The sequence below is a fragment of the Taudactylus pleione genome, unplaced genomic scaffold (genome assembly GCF_031769625.1).
Source record: "Taudactylus pleione unplaced genomic scaffold, aTauple2 ptg001288l, whole genome shotgun sequence".
Lineage (NCBI taxonomy): Eukaryota > Metazoa > Chordata > Amphibia > Anura > Myobatrachidae > Taudactylus > Taudactylus pleione.
In genome coordinates this window covers 1,707,746-1,719,563 of record NW_028285688.1, presented here as the reverse complement: position 1 = coordinate 1,719,563, position 11,818 = coordinate 1,707,746, and positions in this window count along the sequence as shown.

Genomic DNA, 11,818 nt, shown 5'->3' with positions numbered 1-11,818 from the left:
CGGTAGTGTTCATCCTAGCACCCTGCACTTTTCACAATACGTGCAGTTCCTCTTTCCTGCTTGGGGTGTCACTCTCTGCTCTGGTGTTTCTAGCACACTCAGCTGATGCGCTAAACTGCTGAGATAAAGAACGGTGTGTGCTAGAAGCACCAGTGCAGAGAGCGACACCGAAGGCAGGAAAGAGGAACTGCACGTATTGTGAAAAGTGCAGGGTGCTAGAATGAACACATTGCTTATGGGCTTCCCCTGGGAACCTGTCTTGTACACACAGTGTAGGATAATTAAGGATTTGTCCGAATGATACCTATCAATTCACTAGGAAGCAGTGTCACTACTGAGGCATGAGAACATTGCCAGGACGTCACTCGTTCTATGTGAATAGATGAACTGTATTGTTGGTCTTCTGTATATAGGCCCCCAGTAACTTCAGCTACAGTCCCAATGTATGAACCGACAGGCTATTGAATGTATTTTATATAAAATATATTTTATACCATAAGTGTATATGTAGTAATATGGACTGCATTTAGTTTGATGATACAGAATTATAATATAATTATACATACTATAGAATACTATACTATAGAAATTGCTGGAAAATTGGGTGTCTGTGGGCTTGATTAAGCTTGTTAACCACGCTAATATATATATTTTTTTAAATGTTGATTTTCTTTTATTGTCAAATTCTGTAAATAAGCACTATTTAGACATAATAAAAGTTATGAGAGGTGGTAATAGCTATGATGGAAATCATGAATGTTAAAAAATTCTGCAATTGCAATTTAGATTTTGTTTAGACATTGAGGAGTAAATTTCAATCAGATTCTACTTAACATTTAACTAGCACCTTCTAGAAGATAATAGCTAGAATCTGATTGGTTGCTATGGGCAACATCTCTTCTAAAACTCACTTCTAAAAACTCTCACGTTAGTAAATGTACTCCTATGCATGTGTAATAACTGAAATATCTAATTGTTGTAAATATATAATTCCTGGAATGTAAGTAGGTAATAAAACAAAAGAAGTGTTACAACAGTGCGACAAATAATCAGCTGTGTATTATTTCTGTGTATGGGAAACGTTCAATGGATGTTGAGTTGTATGATGAATAATGGGTGAAAGGATTGTACATATGTCAGGGCTGATACAGAATGAGGGCTATACTTACTCCATTTCACCCTATGCAAGCTTAAATAGTGACCACATGCTTCTGCTGAATTGCAGATCTGCACGCCTTTGGCACTTACCATTTGAGAAATGGAACGGGGGAGGAAGGTGGCGATCTAAGATAGGCAACGTATCAGAAAGGGCGCTTTCATGCAGCTACGACTCGCTCAGTCCAGCAGCAATGCCCTTATGTGCCTGTTAGGAGATGTATCTTTTGCACCTGTTAAGATGTGTACGCCTCTATGTATGAATGTAAATGAGCTATTTTTACTTGAACTTTTTCAGTTATTTTGCACCAATTGTGCTAAAAAAAATGCTGTACACTGAGGGGATCATTATACAAACGTATAATGTTCAATGATTTGAGAGTAAAGATGGCCCTACCCAAAGACATTAGAGTTAAGGGGAAGATAACACAACACATAAGGTAGCCGCGTAACAATTGTAGCTGGTGGTGGGTAAATTGTCTGGCTACTGTAAGGCAGAATTATCAGCTACCAATGACCTATGCATTTGATATAGGTTCCAGCAATTCTTCTGTACGGTATGGTCCCACTCCAGGTAATCGTTCAACAGTGAATACTTTTTCTATAGACTGTTCCCTTCTCAAGATGAATCAAACATCAATCACCTTTTCATTCATTCTTTAGGTGTGATACTCACAATGCAGGAGGCACAACACCTACATAAAGAAAAACAAAAAGAAGAGAGACGAGTAGTGCAGATACCTTTTTGGAAGGTTAAAAGATTTAATAAAAAAATGCACTCACAAACATAATATTTTACAAGCATTAATCTACATGGCTGTCTTTGACGTGGGATCACTGGTATACTCAACTCAGATGTTTCACAGGTAGAGCAGGCAGGACTCCGGATCCCTCATTGTTCTATGCAGGTCATCAAGCAAACAGGATCTCCCACATTAGCCGGTCCTTCTCAGATGCCACACTGACTAACGAGTTTAGAATCTGTATCGATTCTTCATCAAGCTTCTGATGAAGAATCGATTTTGTTGAGTATTCCAGTGATCCCACGTGAAAGACAGCCATATCGATTTATGCTTGTAAGATTTTCTCTTTCTGAGTGTATTTTTTAATTAAATCTTTTAAACTTCCAACAGGTATCTGCACTACTCATCTTTCTTCTTTTTGCTTTTCTTTTATATATGTGTTGTGCCTCCTACATTACGAGTATCACACATAAAGAAGGAATGAAAAAGTGATTGGTGTTTGATTCATCTTGAGAAGGAGGGAGCAGTCTATAGAAAAAGTATTCACTGTTGAACTATTACCTGGATTGGGACTATACATAAGAAGAAATGCTGGAACCTATTAGGGTGACTGACTTTTTTTTATCATGCTGTATATATGAGAACTTCGTACTGTGTTTTTTTTTTTTTTGTTGTGCAGTTACTGCATTTTATTATCTTGAAATGTCTTCTAAGGAGTTTATGTGGACCTCCTTCTAAATGCTTCCTTGCTGCATTTGAATTACCTGTTTTCAAGCGTATATACAGTTTTTTTTTTTTTTTGTTTACAAATTACGATTATGTGATATGGAAATTGGAAGACACCGTGTGTCACAGCGTGCCTGAGCCTGGCCCCTTTTTACCGAGTTTGGTTCTCCTCGGGCGGCTGCGGTACTACAGCTGGCGGGTGTCGATCTTCTACTATACGACACCTGCTCGGCCTTCTGCCTCCTCGGCTGCAGTGCAGGTGTGTATGCTGAATGCTCCGGGTCTGCTGCAGGCGGCTGTGGCTCCCTTAGGAATGTGCGTGCCGCTCTGTTCTAAATTTAAAGGGACAGGTTCAACAAAAACATGTCACGGTGCCAAATTTGATCCATTCCCTTAATAAGGAAGTCTCTGGCCCCAATCAAGCACCAGAGTATTAGGCTCCATACCTTTACTCCAGTGTCCGTTCTATTTAGAGCTTGCAGTATGTATCCTATGTTCTGTTCCGGTCCATCTGATGATTCTCCTTGTCTTCTCCCTTGGTACTGCTTCTAGAGATCTCCCGGTTTGGCTATTCTTTTAAACTGATTCTACCCATCCCCTGGTACCACATTGCCTGCCTGGTTCTGCCCCATTTATGTCGACTGCGCTCCTGTACACCTCATGGCCACCAGTCTCACTACCTGCCTTCAGTGCTCCCAGTATTCACCAGCCCTGTACATAGGAACCTATTCAGAGGTCCGCAACCTGCGTATTGGGCGCAGCAAACTCCCTTGTGGAGGTCCCTTGTGAAGGACACCAATACGTTAGACTCCGTGCCACTGTACTAGGTCCACGACAATTCTAACTGTATGGTTAGCATCCACACCAGATGTGATGCAGTGGAAGATGGAAACATGAAATTTACGTTTGTGGTGACAACTACTGCCACTAAGGAGGCCATAAAGATCTCTGATGAAGACCAGGAGGTCGAAACTCGTTAGAGGCAGTAGGTGTGTGTACCAGTGGTGACCAGACCTGTGATCTGGGAACTGTGTAAGCATTGGGACCCTTTTGTATGTTTTGACCCCTTAAGACTTTCTGGAATTCTAGGGTACCGGTAACCTTGGGGTCCCAGTGCCCATAACCAGGGTACGTGTTTGTCGCCTTTTTGTTCTTATTCCCTTGTTGAAGGGTAATTGTATATGTATTTACTGTTTTATCATCTTTTATTGTAAAGTCTTGCACAAGGGTGATTTTTGTGTCATCATTTTCCACTGGAATAAATGCATTTATATCTATCATTATCAGAGAAATACGTCTTTCGTAAAGTTGTCTGAAGGTAATTAAGTAGTATGGCGGCCCATTGATTATCTGCAGTGCACCCAGGGATTGCCCACTGAGGCTGTTATTTGCTTTGTGCTAGAGCAGGCATGTCAAGCATGTGGCCCGAATTAATATTTTATGCGGCCTGACAGTGTGGGCCCAAATATATATAATATGCGGCCCACACCCCTGCCACGATCGGAGCTCAGCTCTGATGGGGGCAGTGTTTACTTCATTTTAAACTGGCAACGCTGGTCTCAAGCGATCAGAGACTAAAGAAGCCTGTGATAGCTTCAGAGGCCAGCATTCCCAGTGATGCAGCGCACGGGTGAGGTCATGACGTCACCCACGTCTCCTGCGATGAGAGGAGCCTGCGCCTGCCGCTCTGGATCTAATTGGATCCAGTCAGCTGCAGCCTCTACGTGGGACGGTGGGAGTGATAACCATGTGGACTGGAGCAGTGCCCAGTGGCCATCGTGAAAAAAGTTTGCACAGGCAAGTGAGGCCTATTCTAAACTGGGAGGGGGCACAGCATAAGGGGCGCTACTAGGGGCATTACTGGGGGCCCAACATAAGGTGCACTACTAGGCATTGCTGGAGGGCACAGCATAAGGTGCACTACTAGGGGCATTACTGGGGCACTGCATTAGGGGCACTACTAGGGACATTACTAAGGGGCTCTGCATAAGGAGCATTACTGGGGCACTGCATAATGGGCACTACTAGGGACATTACTGGGGCACTGCATAATGGGCACTACTAGGGGCATTACTGGGACACTACTAGGGACATTACTGGGGCACTGCATTAGGGGCACTACTAGGGACATTACTAAGGGGCTCTGCATAAGGAGCATTACTGGGGCACTGCATAATGGGCACTACTAGGGACATTACTGGGGCACTGCATAATGGGCACTACTAGGGACATTACTAAGGGGCTCTGCATAAGGAGCATTACTGGGGCACTGCATAATGGGCACTACTAGGGACATTACTGGGGCACTGCATTAGGGGCACTACTAGGGACATTACTAAGGGGCTCTGCATAAGGAGCATTACTGGGGCACTACTAGGGACATTACTAAGGGGCTCTGCATAAGGAGCATTACTGTGAGTGCTGCATAAGGGGCATTACTAGGGACATTACTAAGGGGCTCTGCATAAGGAGCATTACTGTAGGCTCTGCATAAAGGGCATTACTGGGGCACTGCATAATGGGCACTACTAGGGACATTACTGGGACACTACTAGGGACATTACTAAGGGGCTCTGCATAAGGAGCATTACTGTGAGTGCTGCATAATGGGCACTACTAGGGACATTACTAAGGGGCTCTGCATAAGGAGCATTACTGTAGACTCTGCATAAAGGGCATTACTGGGGCACTGCATAATGGGCACTACTAGGGGCATTACTGGGACACTACTAGGGACATTACTGGGGCACTGCATAAGGTGCACTAGTAGGGACATTACTGAGGCACAAGTTCAGGGAGCATTGCATAAGGGGCTCTAATACAGGGGTGAATTGCATAAGGGGCACTACTACAGGGGGCACTGCATTGGTTTTTATTAATAATAAACCTTTCAAAATTGAATATAAGACTATTTTTGTTGCGTACCACACACTCTTAGAACTTGAATATTCGGCCCGGTTGGTATTGAGTTTGCCATGCCTATGCTAGAGTGAGCAAGCATTTTTTTTTTTATATACAGTTGTAACTGTGGCTGAAGAGCCGGTGTACACTACAGAAGTCCTTAGGCCCGAAGAGTGTGTTGTTTAGGTTGCACATGTGCAAGGAGCATTTGGAGTATGTGTTAATCAGGGACGTGGGGGTTACTACAATGTTATAGGATAATATGCTGGTTGGCTGAAAATTTTAACGTCCTAATAGCTAATACATTTGTGATTTGCTTTGTATAATTTTTCAGTGTTGAGGCAGTAACTCACAAGTCTGATCCTTACAAATGCCATACAGTACCCAAGGCTTCATGTAGAGTCTGAAGCCTCCATTTTTGAGTTGGCATGTTGTCCCTTTAATTGCAAATTTCCAGTCTATTGGATGGTAAATGGAGTTTTGCATATAGGAGAGAGCAGAGCCGTAACTAGACTTCTTGGGGCCCTGTGCTAGAGAGAGCATTGGCGCCCCTCCCCACCCTATTTTTTTAAATAGGAAGATAACACACCCGAAAAAGGGCCATTGCCTCATAGGGAAGGGCCAGGGAAGAAATGGGGGATGCCAGGAGATGCTGGGGATAAAATAAGAGGAAGCTACATATGAGAATAATAAACAGAAAATTGACAGGCACGAACAGTGCCCCCTTGCCCTGTGGTGCCCTGTGCCAAGGCACTGGTCGCACTACCCTAGTTACAGCCCTGGGAGAGAGGACTGGACAAGCTGGCTAGATAAAATGTTTCCAGAGAGACAGCCCAATTCTTCAGGCTTCAGATTTCTGTAAAACAGGCTTCAAATGAATTTAAAACAATGTAATACGTTTGTGTGGTGCCGTACAATTATCTACTGCAAGGTAAATCCCTTACATCATCACATTAACACATGCAGACAAAGAAATATTCAGTGATAGTAGGTTATGGGATCCGGTCTATAGGTCGACAATGTCTAGATAGACAGCAGATGTTAGATAGTCAATAGGTTGACAGGGACACAAGGTAGGCACACTAAAGGTTGACAGGTACAAATTGTTGACACGGATAAAAAGATCGACACCTGTTTTTGTTTTTTTTAAGGGTTAGGCACTTAACCCGACGTTTAGGGTTAGCCACTTACCGGAAGGTTAGTCACTAGAAGGAACGGTTAGGGTCAGACACCTACCCCAACAGGGTTAGGCACCAGGAGGAAGGGTTAGGGCAGAGGTTCCCAAAGTCCGCCATTACAGTCAACGTTTTAGGGATATCCAAGCTTCAGTCCAGATGGTTAAATCAAATGGATTGAGGTACTAATTAAGTTACCTGTGCTCAAGCATGGATATCCCTAAAACGTGGACTGTAATGGCAGACTTTGGGAACCTCTGGGTTAGGGTAAAGATTAGGGTTAAAAAACAAAAAATGTCGACCACCTTACATATCGACCTCTAGTATGTCGATCTTTTGTCCCTGTCGACCTATTGACTGTCTATAATCTGCTGTCTATCTAGACATTGTCAACCTTTTTACTGTCTATCTTTCAATCCACACCCGTAGGTTATATTGTTTCAGAAGGTGTTTAGTAAAAAGCCTAAACAAAATAATAGTAGCAGAGATAATGCATCCAGTTAAGGCCAATTTGTCCTTGGCATAACAGTTTAGAGGACGAGGGGCTGATTTAAATGTATGTGAGTGAGCAAGTGCAGCAACATAAATGAGGGGCTGACTGCTACATGGCATAGTCATAGCGCATCATTCTGGTTTTCAACGTTGTTACCGTTTTCCCTCACATTGTAGGCCACAAGGGCATGTGATGATATAAACAACATTGTTTTACAAGGTGTTTTTTTTTTTTTGTCTTCGATCTGCATTTCGTGCATCTGTCATCATGAAAATATTCGTACCAGCGCCTGTCTCCTGGTTTGAACCCTACATGATAATTCTGAGCCTAAGGTAGAGAAACGATTGTTCTTTATTTTGGATACGGACTTTGCCAGCTGCCTCAGATTGGTTAGGGAGGGGGAAATTATGTTGTCCAGTTGCTTTGCACCAGCACCGTATCAGGACGGCGGCAGTGCCCCCTGTGTGCTGCACTGCCGCTCCCCTCCTCCCCTTCCCCTGAGGGTCTTCATCGGCGTTGCTCTGCGAGCGCAGCACTGCAGGCGGTCTCTTCATGCAGACCTCCGGAGCCGGGCAGTTTGCGGCCGGTGACCTTGGAGGATTACGCTCTGTGCGGAGGCACTGGCCGCACCACCCTCCCTACGGTCCTGCTTTGCGCAGATGTGGAGCTGCGGTTTTGTGACGTGCCCCTATGGTGGTGACTGCAAAGGGTACAACATTTACACCTGATTTTTTTTTCAGTTCCTCAGAAACGTTATTAAATGACAATGTACTATCATCATTAGTATGCACAAATGTGACCAATGAAATCTAGATCAGATTAGCTCTCAGAGACAGTACAAAATACAACTTCACCTGTTTAGCGAAAGCTGGAGACGATACACGAGACCTGATAAGCGCAAGTGGTGTAAACATGTTACTCTATTTGCAGTTTCCACAAGTCTATTCTAACCAATTACAGGGACACAAGAATAAGAACATAATAGGGTTTACAGCTAAATAATGTTTCTAAAATATTTCTTCATGTGCCCCCCTATAAATTGTGCCAAACTACTGCAAACTATACATTTTGTATCAGTATAAATAGGGAAACGCAGGTTATAACTGTAGCAGTTTCCAGGGCGTCGGCACCATCGAGAGTATTTGGGGTTTCATTCAGAGGCGGCCGTACGGTCTACGTACCACACGGCCGCCTCAATGTTTGTCCAGTGCGCATGCGCACGAGGGAGCCGGCTCCTTCGTGTGCATGCGTGAGACCCGCTACGACCGACAGCGCCGGTCGTAGCGGGTCTCTTTCCAAAGGGGGCGAGCTGTCGATGTTGATTGACAGCTCGCCCCATTTGCAAGGTGGGCCGGGGGGTGGCAGCCCAAACGGAGGCGTTCCCTTGGGAATGCCTGCCGTTTGGGGGAGGCCCCACTGACATCACTAGTGATGTCAGTGGAGAGCTTCCGGCTCTGACAGAGCCAGAAGCTCTCCAGGGTTTACGACAAGTGAGACCCTACCCTAGGGTCTCGTCGTAAGCCCCGATGGTTGCGATGGTCTTTCGCCATCGCGACCATCACCCTAGCGGTCATTAGAGCTGTGGGTGTAAACCCACAGCCTAACGACCGAAACAGAGGCGGGCGGTCAGGATGCAAGCGGCTGCCCAGTTTCTGAGCGACCGCTTGCATCCTCCGACCGCCTCTGAATGAAGCCCTTGGTCCATTAGTGACAATTCTGCCAGCTGCTTCAGATGAGAGATGCATCTGCCAACAAGCTTTATTGATCAACCCAAAATAAACATTTTGCCAATACAGTTACCTCTCTTAACCTGGTACCAATTGTATTCTACAGTATGTGCAGGGAGTTCTTTTGAGCTCGGCTCTTCATTTCACCACTGTACTTCCAGTTTGTGATTATCCCCTACTTTTACGTATGACCACATTGGAGCCAGAGAAGTTCCACTTGCTCTTTAACTGCACTTAGGTCCCGGTGGTGAATAGACTAGACATGGTTTTGTTAGTCATCTGTACAGGTGGGTTGGGTGCCACCAGTGGCATTCCGACAATGAGAATCCCGACTCCCTTAAGGTAAGTACCCTAACCTTCCCCCACTCCCTACCCTAACCCTCCCTCTGCAGTGCCTAAACCTAACCCCCGATACTTCAGGATGCCTACTGTCGGGATTCTGGAGCTGGGATGCCGACGCTGTCTGGATTCCAGTGTCGGTATTTTCATCGTCGGCAGCTGCTGACTACATCCCGTACAGGCTATGAGTAAGCGTAGAAAACCGTAACTCTTCTATGTCTGACCTGTGACATTTGTAGAACTTTACGACACCACAAATGACATCAGACCAGCCCCATGCCCTGAAGCCATTCCACAAACCATGGTAAGCTGATTTTTGGAGTATAAAGGGATGGGGGAAATGTATAAAAACATCGCACATAAATTCAGATATTCTCCCCTTCTATTTACCTGCATATCAATATATAGACTGCCGGGTTTATGGACCAAATGTACACGTGTAGCCATCGGCCTGCGCAAGCCACAATAATGGATTCATGTGTAAAGAAGCCTATATCCAACACCACGTAATGAAAAATTATGCTTTTAGAGCTTGATGCATACGGCCTCATTGGCAGCCCCATACAATACTATGAGACTCGCTGTAACATGGGATTGCAATGGATATTACAGATATCTGCTGTGGAGCGTTTTATTACATACGGTGATGCATATGTATTGCGGTAAACCTCCAAAAACTAAAATTTTCTGAGTATTTACCGCATTTGATATATCCTGGACATAGTAGGGGCGATTCATTTTTTTTTTTTTTTTAGCCGTGATAATTAATGAGTGCCCACTTTTGCTATTCAATTGTTCTGGGCGCTCATTAATTATCGCCCTCTTCGTCCCCTATGAGACCAGGTTTAGCCGTGTAAAACAACTAAACCCGTCTAAAATTCTGGGGGTTTCTCACATTTCTGCTCGCACCCTCCTGAGTGCGTGCAGAAATGCCAGCGCTGGCGGCTATCGCGCCATGACAGAGCAGCAATTGAATTGCTCTGTTGGGCGTCTTAAAAAAAAAAAAAAGCCGCTGGCAAAACATTTGAGTCAGCCCCAGTGAGACAGAAACTCTCTAACATGGGTGGTCTAGTGGAAGGTCATACTTGCCTACTTTTGAAAAAGCGCTTCATGGAAATTGTGATAGCAACACCTTTAAGTGTGTGTTAAAGTGGGCGTGTACTTCTACATCTGAGGGGCGTGTCATAAAATTGATTTACATACAAATGTAAACGAGACCCAAAGCAGTTAGTAAGATCTATTTGTGGATGAAATCCACTAAAACTTTTCAGAAAATGAATGTAGCCATAACCAATGCAGGGAAATTATATGATCCCATTTGAATGTACAGTCAGGTGCATAAATATTGGGACATTGATAGAATTTTTATATTTTGGCCTCTATTCACCACCACAATGGCTTTGAAATGAAACAAACAAGATGTGCTTTAACTGCAGACTTCAAGATTTAATTTGAGGGTAATTACATCCAAATCAGGTGAACGGTGTAGCAAAAGCTGTGCTAGAACCCAGATTATTCACCTAGGGGCATGATTAGCCCTATATTCATGTCATCAATCCCCCATCTTATCATCGTGCCCCTCGCATATCTTCCCCCATATCATCTTATCCCTCTTCAAGCCTCCCAACTTCGTCACCTCTCTTATGCATGACAGTCTTATGTCACACAGTTCTGCTCTCAATTCATATTATGCTATATCACCAACATGGGGGCATTGTGGCATAATGTGAACTGGGGGTTCTATAGTATGATTAACACAGTTGTGGTTGTTCAATGATTTACACATTATACTGTATAATAAAATCGCCAGCATTCCCTTTCCACTCTCCATCATGCTCATACTCCCTCAATTCACTATGCTGTTCCCACCATGCACTGTCCCTCTCTCGCTCTCTCTTTCTCACTCGCTATATACAGTCAGGTGCATAAATATTGGGACATTGACATAATTTTCATATTTTGGCCACGATTCACCACCACAATGGCTTTGAAATGAAACAAACAAGATGTGCTTCAACTGCAGGCTTTCAGATTTAATTTGAGGGTAATTACATCTAAATCAGGTGAACGGTGTAGGAATTACAACGGTTTCTATATGTGCCTCCCACTTTTTAAGGGGCCAAAAGTAATGGGACTATCAACTCAAAAGCTATTTCATGGACAGGTGTGGACTATTCCCTCATTATTTCATTATCAATTAAGCAGGTAAAAGGTCTGGAGTTGATTCTAGGTGTGACATTTGCATTTGGAATCAGTTGCTGTCGACTCTCAATATGAGATCCAAAGAGCTGTCACTATCAGTGAAGCAAGCCATCATTAGGCTGAAAAATCAAAACAAACCCATCAGAGAGATAGCAAAAACATTAGGTGTGGCCAAATCAACTGTTTGGAACATTCTTAAAAAGAAAGAACGCACCGGAGAGCTCAGCAACACCAAAAAACCCGGAAGACCACAGAAAACAACTGTGGTGGATGACAGAAGAATTATTTCCCTGGTGAAGAAAAACCCCTTCACAACAGTTGGCCAAATCAAGAACACTCTCCAGGAGGTAGGTGTAT